The 18,047-nt window shown below is 43.2% G+C and overlaps 2 non-coding genes across 2 annotated transcripts; both read left to right on the top strand.

Annotated features, from left to right (window-relative positions):
• Window positions 1-16,546: 16,546 nt before the first annotated feature.
• On the top strand, window positions 16,547-16,660 carry LOC140286267 (U5 spliceosomal RNA). The gene has a single exon (XR_011911116.1). It is a non-coding gene; the product is annotated as a U5 spliceosomal RNA (small nuclear RNA).
• Window positions 16,661-16,976: 316 nt separating this feature from the next.
• On the top strand, window positions 16,977-17,167 carry LOC140286274 (U2 spliceosomal RNA). The gene has a single exon (XR_011911123.1). It is a non-coding gene; the product is annotated as a U2 spliceosomal RNA (small nuclear RNA).
• The last annotated feature ends 880 nt before the right edge of the window (window positions 17,168-18,047 follow it).

Below are 18,047 nucleotides of genomic sequence, written 5' to 3'. Positions count from 1 at the left end.
AGAATTTCCAACCATAATCAATAAAATGCGGTGAAAAAAAAGGTGTGAATACCCCATAGAACACTAAAAGGTGGAGCAGAAGTGTTCGGCTGCAAGAAGGTGTGACTGTTCGACTATATTTGGTGAAAAGCAGGTGAAGCAAGGTCTGAATGCCCAACCTTACATCATCAAAAACGAGATCAGAGGTGTTTGGCTGCAAGAAGGCCATAGTTTGCCAAAAGCGGGTAAGCTGCGAATGACCGACTAAATATCAACAAAAGTGGGGGCGGAGGTCTTCGGATGCAAGTGGGTGTGAATATCCCACCATACAAGTATGGTGGAGAGGAAGCTGTGAATGGCCGACCATAGTAAAAAGCGGGTGAGAAAAGGTGCGAATGTCCAATCATACATGATCAAAACAGGGAGCGGAGGTGTTTGGCTGCGACAAGGTGTGTATGTCCACCCATAATTAATGAAAAGCGGGCAACAAGTAGGTTTGAATACCCATCATCAAAAGCAGGAGTGGATGTGTTCGGCTAAAAGAAGGTTTGAATGTCTGACCATAGTTTGTAAAAAGCGGGTAAGAAAAGGTTCGAGTGCCCGAACATACACCATCAAAAGAGGGAGCGGAGGTGTTCCGCTGTAAGACGGTGTGAATGTCCAACAATAGTTGGTAAAAAGCGGGTAAGAAAAGGTTAAAATAGCCGACTGTACACAATCAATAGCGGGAGCGGAGTTGTTCGGCTACAAGAAGGTGTGAAAGTCCGACCATGGTTTGTAAAAAGCGGGTAAGAAAAGGTGCGAATGCCCGACAATGTATGATCAAAAGAGGGAACGGAGGTTTTCGGCTGCAAGAAGGTCTAAATGTCCAACCATAATTTGTAAAAACCGGGGAAGAAAAGGCTCGGAAGCCCAACTATACACCATCAAAAGCGGGAGCGGAGGTGTTCAGCTGCAAGAAGGTCTGATTGTCCATCAATAATTGCCAGAAAACATGAAAAAAAAATTTCGAATATCCAACCGCACATGATCATAAGTGGGAGAGGAGGTGTTCAGCTGCAAGAAGGTGTGAATGTCTACCCATAATTACTGAAAAATGGGTAAGAAAAGGTGCGAATGCCTAACCATACATCATCAAAAGAGGGAGCGGAGGTGTTCCGCTGTAAGACGGTGTGAATGTCCGACCATAGATGGTAAAAAGCGGGTAAGAAAAGGTTAAATTACCCGACTGTACACAATCAAAAGAGGGAGCGGAGTTGTTCAGCTAAGAGAAGGTGTGAAAGTCCGACCTTGGTTTGTAAAAAGCGGGTGAGAAAAGGTTCGTATGCCCGAATATACACCATCAAAAGCGGAAGCGGAGGTGTTCGGCTGCAAGATATTGTGAACGTCCGACCAAAGTTTGTAAAAAGCAGTTAAGAAAAGGTTCGAATATCTAACCAAACATAAGAATGAGTCTTTTCCGCTGTAGAATGCCCGACTATAGACCATCAAATGCGGGAGCGGAGGTGTTCGGCTCTGAGTAGGTGTGAATGTCCGACCATAATTGCTGTTGAATGTGTTAGAAAAGGTAAGAATGCTGGACCATACATCATCAAAAGCGGTAGAGGTGGTGTTCGGCTGCAAAAAGGTGTGACTGTTCGACTAAAGTTTGTAAAAAGTGGGTAAGACAAGGTGCGAATGCCTGACAATGTATGATCAAAAGCGGGAGCGGAGGTGTTCAGCTGCAAGAAGGTCTACATGTCCATCAATAATTGCTAGAAAACATGAAAGAAACTTTTCGAAAATCAAACCGCACATGATCATAAGTGGGATAGGAGGTGTTCAGCTGCAAGGTGTGAATGTCCACCCATAATTCCTGAAAAATGGGCAAAAAAAAGGTGTGAATGCCCAACCATACATCATCAAAAGCAGGAGTGGAAGTGTTCGGCTACAAGAAGGTGTGAACGTCCAACCAAAATACCTGAAAAATGGGTAAAAAAAAAGGTGCGAATGCCCAACCATACATCATCAAAAGCAGGAGTGCATGTGTTCGGCTACAAGAAGGTGTGAACGTCCAACCAAAGTTTGTAAAAAGCAGTTAAGAAAAGGTTCGAATATCCAACCAAACATAATCAAGAGCGGGAGCAGAGCTGTTCGACTGCAAGTAGGTGTGAATGTCAGATCATAATTTGCAAAAAGCTGATGAGAAAGGGTGAGAATGCCCGACTATACATCATCAAATGCGGGAGCGGAGTTGTTCGGCTGTGAGTAGGTGTGAATCTCCGACCATAATTGCTGAAAAATGTGTTAGAAAAGGTAAAAATGCCGGTCCATACATCATCAAAAGCGAGAGAGGTTGTGTTCGGCTGTAAGTAGGTGTGAATGTCCAGCCATAATTACTCACAAACGGGTAAGAAAAGGTAGTATTGCCAGACCATATATGATCAAAACAGGGAGCGGAGGTGGTTCAGCTGCAAGAAGGTTTGAATGTCAAACTAAAGTTCAAATATATTAACAAAAGCGGGAGGAGAGGTCTTCGGATGAAAGTGGTTGAAAATTTCCAACCATAATGTATAAAATGCGGTGAAAAAAAAGGTGTGATAGAACACTAAAAGGTGGAGCAGAAGTGTTCGGCTGCAAGAAGGTGTGAATGTCAGATCATAATTTGCAAAAAGCTGATGAGAAAGGGTGAGAATGCCCGACTATACATCATCAAATGCGGGAGCGGAGTTGTTCGGCTGTGAGTAGGTGTGAATCTCCGACCATAATTGCTGAAAAATGTGTTAGAAAAGGTAAAAATGCCGGTCCATGCATCATCAAAAGCGAGAGAGGTTGTGTTCGGCTGCAAGTAGGTGTGAATGTCCAGCCATAATTACTCACAAACGGGTAAGAAAAGGTAGTATTGCCAGACCATATATGATCAAAACAGGGAGCGGAGGTGGTTCAGCTGCAAGAAGGTTTGAATGTCAAACTAAAGTTCAAATATATTAACAAAAGCGGGAGGAGAGGTCTTCGGATGAAAGTGGTTGAAAATTTCCAACCATAATGTATAAAATGCGGTGAAAAAAAAGGTGTGATAGAACACTAAAAGGTGGAGCAGAAGTGTTCGGCTGCAAGAAGGTGTGAATGTCCGACTATATTTGGTGAAAAGCAGGTGAAGCAAGGTCTGAATGCCCAACCTTACATCATCAAAAGCGAGATCAGAGTTGTTTGGCTGCAAGAAGGCCATAGTTTGCCAAAAGCGGGTAAGGTGCGAATGTCCGACTAAATATCAACAAAAGTGGGGGCGGAGGTTTTCGGATGCAAGTGGGTGTGAATGTCCGACTATATTTGGTGAAAAGCAGGTGAAGCAAGGTCTGAATGCCCAACCTTAAATCATCAAAAGCGAGATCAGAGGTGTTGGGCTGCAAGAAGGCCATAGTTTGCCAAAAGCGGGTAAGGTGCGAATGACCAACTAAATATCAAAAAAAGTGGGGGCGGAGGTCTTCGGATGCAGGTGGGTGTGAATATCCCACCATACAAGTATGGTGGAGAGGAAGCTGTGAATGGCCGACCATAGTAAAAGGCGGGTGAGAGAAGGTGCGAATGTCAAACCATACATAATCAAAACAGGGAGCGGAGGTGTTCTGCTGTAAGAAGGTGTGAATGTCCAACCATAGTTGGTAAAAAGCGGGTAAGAAAAGGTTAAAATACCCGACTGTACACAATCAATAGCGGGAGCGGAGTTGTTCGGCTACTAAAAGGTGTGAAAGTCCGACCATGGTTTGTAAAAAGCGGGTAAGAAAAGGTGCGAATGCCCGACAATGTATGATCAAAAGAGGGAGTAGAGGTTTTCGGCTGCAAGAAGGTCTGAATGTCCAACCATAATTTGTAAAAACCGGGGAAGAAAAGGCTCGAAAGCCCGACTATACACCATCAAAAGTGGGAGCGGAGGTGTTCAGCTGCAAGACGGTCTGAATGTCCATCAATAATTGCTAGAAAACATGAAAGAAAATTTTCGAATATCAAACTGCACATGATCATAAGCGGGAGAGGAGGTGTTCACCTGCAAGAAGGTGTGAATGTCTACCCATAATTACTGAAAAATGGGTAAGAAAAGGTGCGAATGCCTAACCATACATCATCAAAAGAGGGAGCGGAGGTGTTCCGTTGTAAGACGGTGTGAATGTCCGACCATAGATGGTAAAAAGCGGGTAAGAAAAGGTTAAATTACCCGACTGTACACAATCAAAAGAGGGAGCGGAGTTGTTCAGCTAAGAGAAGGTGTGAAAGTCCGACCTTGGTTTGTAAAAAGCGGGTAAGAAAAGGTTCGTATGCCCGAATATACACCATCAAAAGCGGAAGCGGAGGTGTTCGGCTGCAAGATATTGTGAACGTCCGACCAAAGTTTGTAAAAAGCAGTTAAGAAAAGGTTCGAATATCCAACCAAACATAATCAAGAGCGGGAGCAGAGCTGTTCGACTGCAAGTAGGTGTGAATGTCAGATCATAATTTGCAAAAAGCTGATGAGAAAGGGTGAGAATGCCCGACTATACACCATCAAATGCGGTAGCGGAGTTGTTCGGCTGTGAGTAGGTGTGAATCTCCAACCATAATTGCTGAAAAATGTGTTAGAAAAGGTAAAAATGCCGGTCCATACATAATCAAAATCGGGAGAGGTGGTGTTCAGCTGCAAGAAGGTCTACATGTCCATCAATAATTGCTAGAAAACATGAAAGAAAATTTTCGAAAATCAAACCACACATGATCATAAGTGGGAGAGGAGGTGTTCAGCTGCAAGAAGGTGTGAATGTCCACCCATAATACCTGAAAAATGGGTAAAAAAAAAGGTGCGAATGCCCAACCATACATCATCAAAAGCAGGAGTGCATGTGTTCGGCTACAAGAAGGTGTGAACGTCCAACCAAAGTTTGTAAAAAGCAGTTAAGAAAAGGTTCGAATATCCAACCATACATAATCAAAAGCGGGAGCAGAGCTGTTCAACTGCAAGTAGGTGTGAATGTCAGATCATAATTTGCAAAAAGCTGATGAGAAAGGGTGAGAATGCCCGACTATACACCATCAAATGCGGGAGCGGAGTTGTTCAGCTGTGAGTAGGTGTGAATCTCCGACCATAATTGCTGAAAAATGTGTTAGAAAAGGTAAGAATGCCGGTCCATACATCATCAAAAGCGAGAGAGGTTGTGTTCGGCTGCAAGTAGGTGTGAATGTCCAGCCATAATTACTCACAAACGGGTAAGAAAAGGTAGTATTGCCTGACCATATATGATCAAAACAGGGAGCGGAGGTGGTTCAGCTGCAAGAAGGTTTGAATGTCCGACTAAAGTTCAAATATATTAACAAAAGCGGGAGGAGAGGTCTTCGGATGAGAGTGGTTGAAAATTTCCAACCATAATGTATAAAATGCGGTGAAAAAAAGGTGTGATAGAACACTAAAAGGTGGAGCGGAAGTGTTCGGCTGCAAGAAGGTGTGAATGTCCGACTATATTTGGTGAAAAGCAGGTGAAGCAAGGTCTGAATGCCCAACCTTACATCATCAAAAGCGAGATCAGAGGTGTTTGGCTGCAAGAAGGCCATAGTTTGACAAAAGCGGGTAAGGTGCGAATGTCCGACTAAATATCAACAAAATTTGGGGCGGAGGTCTTCGGATGCAAGTGGGTGTGAATGTCCGACTATATTTGGTGAAAAGCAGGTGAAGCAAGGTCTGAATGCCTAACCTTACATCATCAAAAGCGAGATAAGAGGTGTTGGGCTGCAAGAAGGCCATAGTTTGCCAAAAGCGGGTAAGGTGCGAATGACCGACTAAATATCAACAAAAGTGGGGGCGGAGGTCTTCGGATGCAGGTGGGTGTGAATATCCCACCATACAAGTATGGTGGAGAGGAAGCTGTGAATGGCCGACCATAGTAAAAGGCGGGTGAGAGAAGATGCGAATGTCAAACCATACATAATCAAAACAGGGAGCGGAGGTGTTCTGCTGTAAGAAGGTGTGAATGTCCAACCATAGTTGGTAAAAAGCGGGTAAGAAAAGGTTAAAATACCCGACTGTACACAATCAATAGCGGGAGCGGAGTTGTTCGGCTACTAAAAGTTGTGAAACTCCGACCATGGTTTGTAAAAAGCGGGTAAGAAAAGGTGCGAATGCCCGACAATGTATGATCAAAAGTGGGAGCGGAGGTGTTCAGCTGCAAGACGGTCTGAATGTCCATCAATAATTGCTAGAAAACATGAAAGAAAATTTTCGAATATCAAACTGCACATGATCATAAGCGGGAGAGGAGGTGTTCAGCTGCAAGAAGGTGTGAATGTCTACACATAATTACTGAAAAATGGGTAAGAAAAGGTGCGAATGCCTAACCATACATCATCAAAAGAGGGAGTGGAGGTGTTCCGCTGTAAGACGGTGTGAATGTCCGACCATAGATGGTAAAAAGCGGGTAAGAAAAGGTTAAATTACCCGACTGTACACAATCAAAAGAGGGAGCGGAGTTGTTCAGCTAAGAGAAGGTGTGAATGTCCGACCTTGGTTTGTAAAAAGCGGGTAAGAAAAGGTTCGTATGCCCGAATATACACCATCAAAAGCGGAAGCGGAGGTGTTCGGCTGCAAGATATTGTGAACGTCCAACCAAAGTTTGTAAAAAGCAGTTAAGATAAGGTTCGAATATCTAACCAAACATAATCAAAAGCGGGAGCAGAGCTGTTCAACTGGAAGTAGGTGTGAATGTCAGATCATAATTTGCAAAAAGCTGATGAGAAAGGGTGAGAATGCCCGACTATACACCATCAAATGCGGTAGCGGAGTTATTCGGCTGTGAGTAGGTGTGAATCTCCAACCATAATTGCTGAAAAATGTGTTAGAAAAGGTAAAAATGCCGGTCCATACATCATCAAAATCGGGAGAGGTGGTGTTCAGCTGCAAGAAGGTCTAAATGTCCATCAATAATTGCTAGAAAACATGAAAGAAAATTTTCGAAAATCAAACCACACATGATCATAAGTGGGAGAGGAGGTGTTCAGCTGCAAGAAGGTGTGAATGTCCACCCATAATACCTGAAAAATGGGTAAAAAAAAAGGTGCGAATGCCCAACTATACACCATCAAAAGCGGAAGCGGAGGTGTTCGGCTGCAAGACGGTGTGAACGTCCGACCAAAGTTTGTAAAAAGCATTAAGAAAATGTTCGAATATCCAACCAAACATAATCAAAAGCGGGAGCAGAGCTGTTCGACTGCAAGTAGGTGTGAATATTAGATCATAATTTGCAAAAAGCTGATGAGAAAGGGTGAGAATGCCCGACTATACACTATCAAATGTGGGAGCGGAGGTGTTCGTCTGTGAGTAGGTGTGAATGTCCGACCATAATTGCTGAAAAATGTGTTAGAAAAGGTAAGAATGCCGGACCATATATCATCAAAAGCGGGAGAGGTTGTGTTCGGCTGCAAGAAGGTGTGAATGTCCAGCCATAATTACTCACAAACGGGTAAGAAAAGGTACTATTGCCAGACCATATATGATCAAAACAGGGAGCGGAGGTGGTTCAGCTGCAAGAAGGTTTGAATGTCCGACTAAAGTTTGTAAAAAGCGCGTAAGACAAGGTGTGAATGCCCGACAATGTATGATCAAAAGAGGAGTGGAGGTTTTCGGCTGCAAGAAGGTCTGAATGTCCACCCATAATTACTGAAAAATGGGTAAGAAAAGGTGCGAAAGCCCAACCGCACATGATCATAAGTGGATGAGAAGGTGTTCGACTGCAAGTAGGTGTGAATGTAAGATCATAATTTGTAAAAAGCGGGTAAGAAAAGGTAAGAATGCCCAACCATAAATTATCAAAAGCGGCAGCAGAGTTTCGGCTGGTATTTATCAATGTCTAGATAGATTTCAACAAAAAACAACGTTGTACTTTGCAGTAAAAGAAAGTGCAAATCAAAAGTTTTAGGAATCCGAGAATAAGCTTATTTTCATGAGTTCTGCACGATTTCGGGTTTTATGTATAAAATGAATTTCTTTACGCAAACTAAGTTAACACTGCTTTGTCCTTCATATGTACCCATTTCTACATATATTTCAAGCATAAACTTCCTCATATTACCCTGAATGAGAAAGAGTCACACTTGTGATTAAGCCATACCTCCCTTTTGAGGAGTTCTGCATGATTTGGGATTTTATCTATAAAATTAATTCCTTCACTCAAACTATGTTAAAACGGCTTTTACCTTCATATTTATCAATGTCTCGATAGATTTAAACAAAAAAACAACGTTGTACTTTGCAATAAAAGAAAGAGCAAATCAAAAGTTTTAGGAATCCGAGAATAAGCTTATTTTCATGAGTTCTGCACGATTTCGGATTTTATGTATACAATGAATTCATTCACTCAAACCAAGTTAAAACTGCCTTTTCCTTCATATTTATCAATGTCTAGATCGACTTCAACAAAGAACAACATTGTATTTTGCAGTAGAAGAAAGAGCAAAACTGAAGGATCAGGAATCCGAGAATAAGCTTCTTTTCATACGTTCTGCATGATTTGGGATTTTATGTATAAAATGAATTCCTTCACTCAAACTAAGTTAACACTGCTTTGTCCTTCATATATACCCATTTCTACATATATCTCAAGCATAAACTTCCTCATACTACCCTGAATGAGAAAGAGCCACACTTGTGATTAAGCCATACGCCCCTTTTGAGGAGTTCTGCATGATTTGGGATTTTATCTATAAAATCAATTCCTTCACTCAAACTATGTTAAAACGGCTTTTACCTTCATATTTATCAATGTCTCGATAGATTTAAACAAAAAAACAACGTTGTACTTTGCAGTAAAAGAAAGAGCCAATCAAAAGTTTTAGGAATCCGAGAATAAGCTTATTTTCATGAGTTCTGCACGATTTCGGATTTTATGTATAAAATGAATTCATTCACTCAAACCAAGTTAAAACTGCTTTTTCCTTCATATTTATCAATGTCTAGATCGACTTCAACAAAGAACAACATTGTATTTTGCAGTAGAAGAAAGAGCAACACTGAAGGATCAGGAATTCGAGAATAAGCTTATTTTCTTATGGGCAAGTGGGAACTGCTTTGTCCTTCATATTTATCAATGTGTAGATGGATTTCAACTTCTTCTACTGCAAAGTCCAATGTTTTTCTTTGTTGAAGTCGATCTAGACATTGATGAATATGGAAGGACAAAGCAGTTTTAACTTGGTTTGAGCAAAGCAATTCATTTTATAGCAAAATCCGAAATCGTGCAGAACTCATGAAAGCAGGCTTATACTCGGATTCCTGAAACTTTAGATTTGCTCTTTCTTTTACTGCAAAGTACAACGTTATTTTCTTGTTTAAATATTTCTAGACATGGTAAATATGAAGGACAAATCAGTTTTAACATAGTTTGAGTGAAGTAATGCATTTTATAAGCAAAATCCCAAATCATGCAGAACTCACGAAATGCTTTTTCTCGCTTTTCACTGCTTTTTACAAACTTTGGTCGGACGTTCACACCTTCTTGCATCCGAACACCTCCGCTTCCGGTTTTGATGATGTATATTCGGGCATTCGAACCTTTTTTTACCCGCTTTTTACAAACCATTGTCGGACTTTCACACATTCTTGCAGCCGAACACCATCTCTCCCGCTTTTGATGATGTATGGTCCAGTATTCTTACCTTTTCTAACAAATTTTTCAGCAATTATGGTCGGACATTCACACCTACTCACAGCTGGACACCTCCGCTCCCGCTTTTGATGATGTATAGTCGGGCTTTCGAGCTTTTTCTTACCCGGTTTTTACAAATTATGGTTGCACATTCAGACCTTGCAGCCGAACACCTCCGCTCTCTCTTTTGATCATACATTGTTGGGCATTCGCACCTTGTCTTACCCGCTTTTTACAAACTATAGTCAGACATTCACACCTTGCAGCTGAACCTCCGCTCCCTGTTTTGATCATGTATGGTCTGGCAATACTACCTTTTCTTCCCCCGTTTGTGAGTAATTATGGCTGGACATTCACACCTACTTGCAGTCGAACAGCTCCTCTCCCGCTTTTGATTATGTTTGGTTGGATATTCGAACCTTTTCTTAACTGCTTTTTACAAACCATGGTCGGACTTTCACATCTTCTTGTAGCCGAACAACTCCGCTCCCGCTATTGATTGTGTACAGTCGGGTATTTTAACCTTTTCTTACCCGCTTTTTACCAACTATGGTTGGACATTCACACCTTCGTACAGCGGAACACCTCCGCTCCCGCTTTTTATGGTGTATAGTCGGGCATTCAAACCTTTTCTTACCCGCTATTTACAAACTATGGTAGGACATTCAAACCTTCGTGTATCCGAAAACCTCCGCTCTCTCTTTTGATCATACATTGTCGGACATTCGCACCTTTTCTTACCCGCTTTTTACAAACTATGGTCAGACTGTCACACCTTCTTGTAGCCGAACACATCCGCTCCCGCTATTGATTGTGTACAGTCGGGTATTTTAACCTTTTCTTACCCGCTTTTTACCAAGTATGGTCGGACATTCACACCTTCGTACAGCGGAACACCTCCGCTCCCTCTTTTGATGGTGTATGTTCGGGCATTCAAACCTTTTCTTACCCGCTTTTTCCAAACTATGGTCGGCTATTCACAGCTTCCTCTCCACCATACTTGTATGGTGGGATATTCACACCCACTTGCATCCGAAAACCTCCGCCCCAAATTTTGTTGATATTTAGTCGGACATTCGCACCTTACCCGCTTTTGGCAAACTATGGCCTTCTTGCAGCCAAACAACTCTGATCTTGCTTTTGATGATGTAAGGTTGGGCATTCAGACCTTGCTTCACCTGCTTTTCACCAAATATAGTCGGAAATTCACACCTTCTTGCAGCCGAACACTTCCGCTCCACCTTTTAGTGTTCTATCACACCTTTTTTTTCACCGCATTTTATACATTATGGTTGGAAATTTTCAACCACTTTCATCCGAAGACCTCTCCTCCCGCTTTTGTTAATATATTTGAACTTTAGTTTGACATTCAAACCTTCTTGCAGCTGAACCACCTCCGCTCCCTGTTTTGATCATATATGGTCTGGCAATACTACCTTTTCTTACCCGTTTGTGAGTAATTATGGCTGGACATTCACACCTACTTGCAGTCGAACAGCTCCTCTCCCGCTTTTGATTATGTTTGGTTGGATATTCGAACCTTTTCTTAACTGCTTTTTACAAACCATGGTCGGACTTTCACATCTTCTTGTAGCCGAACAACTCCGCTCCCGCTATTGATTGTGTACAGTCGGGTATTTTAACCTTTTCTTACCCGCTTTTTACCAACTATGGTTGGACATTCACACCTTCGTACAGCGGAACACCTCCGCTCCCGCTTTTTATGGTGTATAGTCGGGCATTCAAACCTTTTCTTACCCGCTATTTACAAACTATGGTAGGACATTCAAACCTTCGTGTATCCGAAAACCTCCGCTCTCTCTTTTGATCATACATTGTCGGACATTCGCACCTTTTCTTACCCGCTTTTTACAAACTATGGTCAGACTGTCACACCTTCTTGTAGCCGAACACATCCGCTCCCGCTATTGATTGTGTACAGTCGGGTATTTTAACCTTTTCTTACCCGCTTTTTACCAAGTATGGTCGGACATTCACACCTTCGTACAGCGGAACACCTCCGCTCCCTCTTTTGATGGTGTATGTTCGGGCATTCAAACCTTTTCTTACCCGCTTTTTCCAAACTATGGTCGGCTATTCACAGCTTCCTCTCCACCATACTTGTATGGTGGGATATTCACACCCACTTGCATCCGAAAACCTCCGCCCCAAATTTTGTTGATATTTAGTCGGACATTCGCACCTTACCCGCTTTTGGCAAACTATGGCCTTCTTGCAGCCAAACAACTCTGATCTTGCTTTTGATGATGTAAGGTTGGGCATTCAGACCTTGCTTCACCTGCTTTTCACCAAATATAGTCGGAAATTCACACCTTCTTGCAGCCGAACACTTCCGCTCCACCTTTTAGTGTTCTATCACACCTTTTTTTTCACCGCATTTTATACATTATGGTTGGAAATTTTCAACCACTTTCATCCGAAGACCTCTCCTCCCGCTTTTGTTAATATATTTGAACTTTAGTTTGACATTCAAACCTTCTTGCAGCTGAACCACCTCCGCTCCCTGTTTTGATCATATATGGTCTGGCAATACTACCTTTTCTTACCCGTTTGTGAGTAATTATGGCTGGACATTCACACCTACTTGCAGCCGAACACAACCTCTCTCGCTTTTGATGATGTATGGACCGGCATTTTTACCTTTTCTAACACATTTTTCAGCAATTATGGTCGGAGATTCACACCTACTCACAGCCGAACAACTCCGCTCCCGCATTTGATGATGTATAGTCGGGCATTCTCACCCTTTCTCATCAGCTTTTTGCAAATTATGATCTGACATTCACACCTACTTGCAGTCGAACAGCTCTGCTCCCGCTTTTGATTATGTTTGGCTGGATATTCGAACCTTTTCTTAACTTCTTTTTACATATTTTGGTTGGACGTTCACACCTTCTTGTAGCTGAACACTTCCACTCCTGCTTTTGATGATGTATGGTTGGGCATTCACACCTTTTTTTTGCCCATTTTTCAGGAATTATGGGTGGACATTCACACCTTGCAGCTGAACACCTCCTATCCCACTTATGATCATGTGCGGTTTGATTTTCGAAAAGTTTCTTTCATGTTTTCTAGCAATTATTGATGGACATGTAGACCTTCTTGCAATGAACACCTCCGCTCCCGCTTTTGATCATACATTGTCAGGCATTCGCACCTTGTCTTACCCACTTTTTACAAACTTTAGTCGAACAGTCACACCTTCTTGCAGCCGAACACTTCTGCTCCACCTTTTAGTGTTCTATGGGGTATTCACACCTTTTTTTTCACCGCATTTTATTGATTATGGTTGGAAATTCTCACCCACTCTTATCCGAAGACCTCTCCTCCTGCTTTTGTTAATATATAGTCGGGCATTCAAACCTTTTCTTACCCGCTTTTTACAAATTATGGTCGAACATTCACACCTACTTGCAGCCGAACACCTCGCTCCCGCTTTTGATGGTGTATAGTCGGACTTTCGAGCCTTTTCTTCCCCGGTTTTTACAAATTATGGTTGTACATTCAGACCTTGCAGCCGAAAACCTCCGCTCCCTCATTTGATCATACATTGTCAGGCATTCGCACCTTGTCTTACCCGCTTTTTATAAACTTTAGTCAGACATTCACACCTTGCAGCTGAACCACCTCCGCTCCCTGTTTTGATAATGTATGGTCTGGCAATACTACCTTTTCTTACCGGTTTGTGAGTAATTATGGCTGGACATTCACACATACTTGCAGCCAAACACCACTTTTCCCGCTTTTGATGATGTATGGTCCGGCATTCTAGTCTTTTCTAACACATTTTTCAGCAATTATGGTTTGACATTCACACCTACTCACAGCCGAACACTTCCGCTCCCGCATTTGATGGTGTATAGTCGGGCATTCTCACCCTTTCTCATCAGCTTTTTGCAAATTATAATCTGACATTCACACCTACTTGCAGTCGAACAGCTCTGCTCCCGCTTTTGATTATGTTTGGTTGGATATTCGAAACTTTTCTTCACTGCTTTTTACAAACTTTGGTCGGACGTTCACACCATCTTGCAGCCGAACACCTCCGCTTCCGCTTTTGATGGTATATATTCGGGCATTCGAACCTTTTGTTACCCGCTTTTTACAAACCATGGTCGGACTTTCACACCTTCTTGTAGCCGAACAACTCCGCTCCCGCTATTGATTGTGTACAGTCGGGTATTTTAACCTTTTCTTACCCGCTTTTTACCAACTATTGTTGGACATTCACACCGTCTTACAGCGGAACACCTCCGCTCCCTCTTTTGATGGTGTATGTTCGGGCATTCGAACCTTTTCTTACCCGCATTTTACGAACTATGGTCGGACATTCAAACCTTCTTTTAGCCGAACACATCCACTCCTGCTGTTGATGATGTATGGTTGAGCATTCGCACCTTTTCTTACCCATTTTTTACAAACTATGGTCGGACATTCACACCTTCTTGCAGCTGAACACCTCCTCTCCCGCTTATGATGATGTGTGGTTTGATATTCGAAAATTTTCTTTCATGTTTTCTAGCAATTATTGATGGACATTCAGACCTTCTTGCAGCTGAACACCTCCGCTCCCGCTTTTGATGATGTATAGTCGGGCTTTCGAGCCTTTTCTTCCCCGGTTTTTACAAAATTATTGTTGGACATTCAGACCTTCTTGCAGCCGAAAACCTCCGCTCCCTCTTTTGATCATACATTGTCGGGCATTCGCACCTTTTCTTACCCGCTTTTTACAAACCATGGTCGGACTTTCACACCTTTTAGTAGCGGAACAACTCTGCTCCCGCTATTGATTGTGTACAATCGGGTATTTTAACCTTTTCTTACCTGCTTTTTGCCAACTATGGTCGGACATTCACACCTTCTTACAGCGGAACACCTCCGCTCCCTCCTTTGATGGTGTATGTTCGGGCATTCGAACCTTTTCTTACCCGGTTTTTACAAATTATGGTTGGACATTCAGACCTTGCAGCCGAAAACCTCCGCTCCCTCTTTTGATCATACATTGTCAGGCATTCGCACCTACTTGCAGCCGAATACTTCCGCTCCACCTTTAGTGATGTATGGTTGGCATTTGCACCTTTTCTTACCCTTTCTTACCCTACTGATTGCTTAAGATTAAGTTGTTTTTTTCTCAAACTACAACATTTTTTTATTTGTTGAAACTTGATTTGAAGTGGATAAATAAGGAGGACAAACAGTTTTAAGTCAGGCTGATAGAAGGAATTAATTTTATAGCAAAATCTGTATTTCGTCATATGTCGAGAGATACTTATTGCTGAAGAAGTACAAAGTACAACGTTGTTTATCGTTGAAACTTGATTAGACATGAATAAATATGAAGGACAAAGCAGTCTTAACTTGGTTAGAGTTAAGGAATTCGTTTTAAAGGAGAATCCGAATTCGTGCATAACTCGTAAAATAGAGCTTATTTTCGGATTCCTGAAGAATGAGTCTGGTTCTTTCTCATAATACAAAGTTTGTTGTTTATTGTTGAAACTTCATCAGAAGTGAAGAAATAAATGAATGCCTATCAACAAATGTGGGATCTAAACTCTAGTGCTTCCTCTAAAATAATTTCCTTTCTCAATTCAGAAATGTGTGTGTGTAAGTCACAACACCCGTGACACCAAAACGGCTTTCTTTTCTCTCTTTTCTCTACACTCTGCTCTGGGAGCGAGCCGAGTGTGGGCTAACCGGGAGAATTGCTTGAAAGAAACGCGACACCGAATGAGTGGTCAGAACAAAGCCTCAATACGGTGTTCCCGTGGTGTTTGTGGCTGCCTTGTCTTTTGCACAGAGTAAAAGACAAGGCAGCCATCGAATAGGGCCCGATTGTTCCTACTTGGTCAGCCGAGGAGCAAGGGGGGGGAGCAAGCGTCTCAACCAAGCAAATCTCACCAAGTAGGAACAATCGGGCCCTATTCGATGGCTGCAACACCTGAAAGAGATATTGATGCGAGACCCGATCAAAAGCTTTTTCAAAGTCTAAATTTAAGATGACAAGCCGGGTGTTTCTGTCTCTAGCGTAATCAATGATGTCTCGAATCAGTACGAGGCTGTCGGTGAGTTGTCTCTCTGAGATGGCACAAGCCTGGTCTGGGTGAATTGCCTCCTCTAAAACAGAGGACATCCGTGTCGTTAAAACCTTGCTAAAAAGTTTACAGTCAAAGTTTAAAAGTGTGATGGGCCTCCAATTCTTTAGGTCAGTCTTATCATTTTTATCAGAAGTGAAGAAATAAATGAATGCCTATCAACAAATGTGGGATCTAAACTCTAGTGCTTCCTCTAAAATAATTTCCTTTCTCAATTTAGAAATGTTTGTGTGTAAGTCACAACACCCGTGACACCAAAACGGCTTTCTTTTCTCTACACTCTGCACTATGAGCACACACACCAAATCAGAAAGGCTTTTTTCTCTCTTTTCTACATTATGGACTGTGGGGACACAAAACCGCTCTCTCTCTTTTTTTTATTTATCGTGTGCCAGGGCGTTGTCTCATGTATTAGATTATGCTTAAGATACGAATGGGTTTATCAGTCACATCAGAATCCATACATACTGATCCTCCCGTAATAAAATGGTCGGATCTTATCAAACACGGCTCTGGGAGCGAGCCGAGTGCGGGCTAACCGGGAGAATTGCTTGAAAGAAACTTAACACCGAATGAGCGGTCAGAACAAAGCCTCAATACGGTTTTCCCGTGGTGTTTTTGTTGCTGCCTTGTCTTTTGCACAGAGTAAAAGACAAGGCAGCCATCGAATAGGGCCCGATTGTTCCTACTTGGTCAGCCGAGGAGCAAGGGGGGGGGGGGGGGGGGGAGCAAGCGTCTCAACCAAGCAAAGCTCACCATGGGGAAGGTGGCTATGCCAACTAGCCTGATGCCCTGCTCCCGCAGTGACGGATACTCGTACTCTGGTTTCTCTTCATAACGTACAAGTCTTTCACCTTTTACTAAAGACTTCTGTGGAGAGCAGCACTAATGAGTTGTTTCTATTTTTGGCAGGCTTTACCTTTGCGGGTGAAGCCCTTTCTGTCTGTGCAAAAGAAATCTTGTTACTGTGCAGAGTGACTTCTCTGAGTAGAGTCGCCTTACTTGTTGCGACTGTGCCGATGTTCGAAGCTGGAGTGCAAAGTTGTTGCTTGAATGGTGCTTGCTGGAGCGTGCGGGAGTGCAAAGTTATACCATTTAAAAGGGCTGAAGAGTGCTCAGTGCAGCAGGTGGGCGGAGGTGCAAAGTGACACTCTGGCCACCTATGGCCATAAAAAGAACAGGGGTGTTAGCGGACAAGTGCGCATTGTGCCAGGAAGGGCCCTCGGACGTGAACCAGTGGACAGTTGTCGCTTCTCGGCCTTTTGGCTAAGATCAAGTGTAGTATCTGTTCTTATCAGTTTAATATCTGATATGTCCTCTATACGAGGACTACATATTAAATGGATTTTTAGCAATAGGAGTTGAAAAAGTAGCTTGCTCCGTTCACTCCAAGCATTGACCCCGTACTGCAGTGCTGCTGGGAACGGTGCGCTCTTCTCTACTCTTGTGAAAAAGCAAACAGCGGTGCAGGATGCAAGTTTCAGGGAGCCCAAGATGAAACTTTCTTTTAGTCTGCTGAGAAAAGAGAGTGAATGCGAAGTAGACTTTAACACGGCTCTGGGAGCGAGCCGAGTGCGGGCTAACCGGGAGAATTGCTTGAAAGAAACGGCATACCAAATGAGCGGTCAGAACAAAGCCTCAATACGGTGTTCCCGTTGTGTTTTTGTTGCTGCCACTGTTTGCTTTTTCACAAGAGCGCACCTGTTGAGGGGGGGCCTGGGGGGGCCTGGGTGATGGTGGGTCTCAGGCCCGGGCTGCTGCGACTGGTGTGACCGGGTGGTTTGTTTGTTTGTTTTTTGTTGTTGTTTGTTTGTTTTTTGTAGAGGTCCTCCGGAGTGGGGTTGGGTTGAGTGGGGTGGGGCGGGATGGGTACCTTCTGGGGGTACAGTAGCTCCCAGAATATGGTCACTGCAGGCCCCGAGCCTGGTGGACATCAGGCCCTCCTGTCCTGTGTTGGCTCCCTGGTAGCGGGGATGCCTATTCCAGCCAGTCCCTGGCTGCCCCCAGTGTATATCCCCATACCCCTCTCCCTTCTGGCTCCTGTACACAGCACACACTCACACATGAAGGTTTTTGGGGGCGTGTGTGTTCGGTGGGGTGTAGTGGACTCTGCAGTAGTTGCACTCTGCAGTTCCCACCCCTGTTTTAATTACACCTTAGACATTACTACTTATCAAACACACTCACACACACACATTAGGTCTTGGGGGGTGGTTACACTGAGTGGCATCTGGTGGGCGGGGCTCTTTGGGTATGTAGGCTGCCCAGAGGGCCACGCTCCCAGTTCTACAAGTTTGGCTGCCCCTCAATTTTAATT

The sequence above is a fragment of the Leuresthes tenuis genome, unplaced genomic scaffold (genome assembly GCF_036924035.1).
Source record: "Leuresthes tenuis unplaced genomic scaffold, fLeuTen1.0.hap1 SCAF_80, whole genome shotgun sequence".
Lineage (NCBI taxonomy): Eukaryota > Metazoa > Chordata > Actinopteri > Atheriniformes > Atherinopsidae > Leuresthes > Leuresthes tenuis.
The sequence above is the reverse complement of the archived record's forward strand: the minus strand, read 5'-3'. Positions and strand labels throughout refer to the sequence as shown.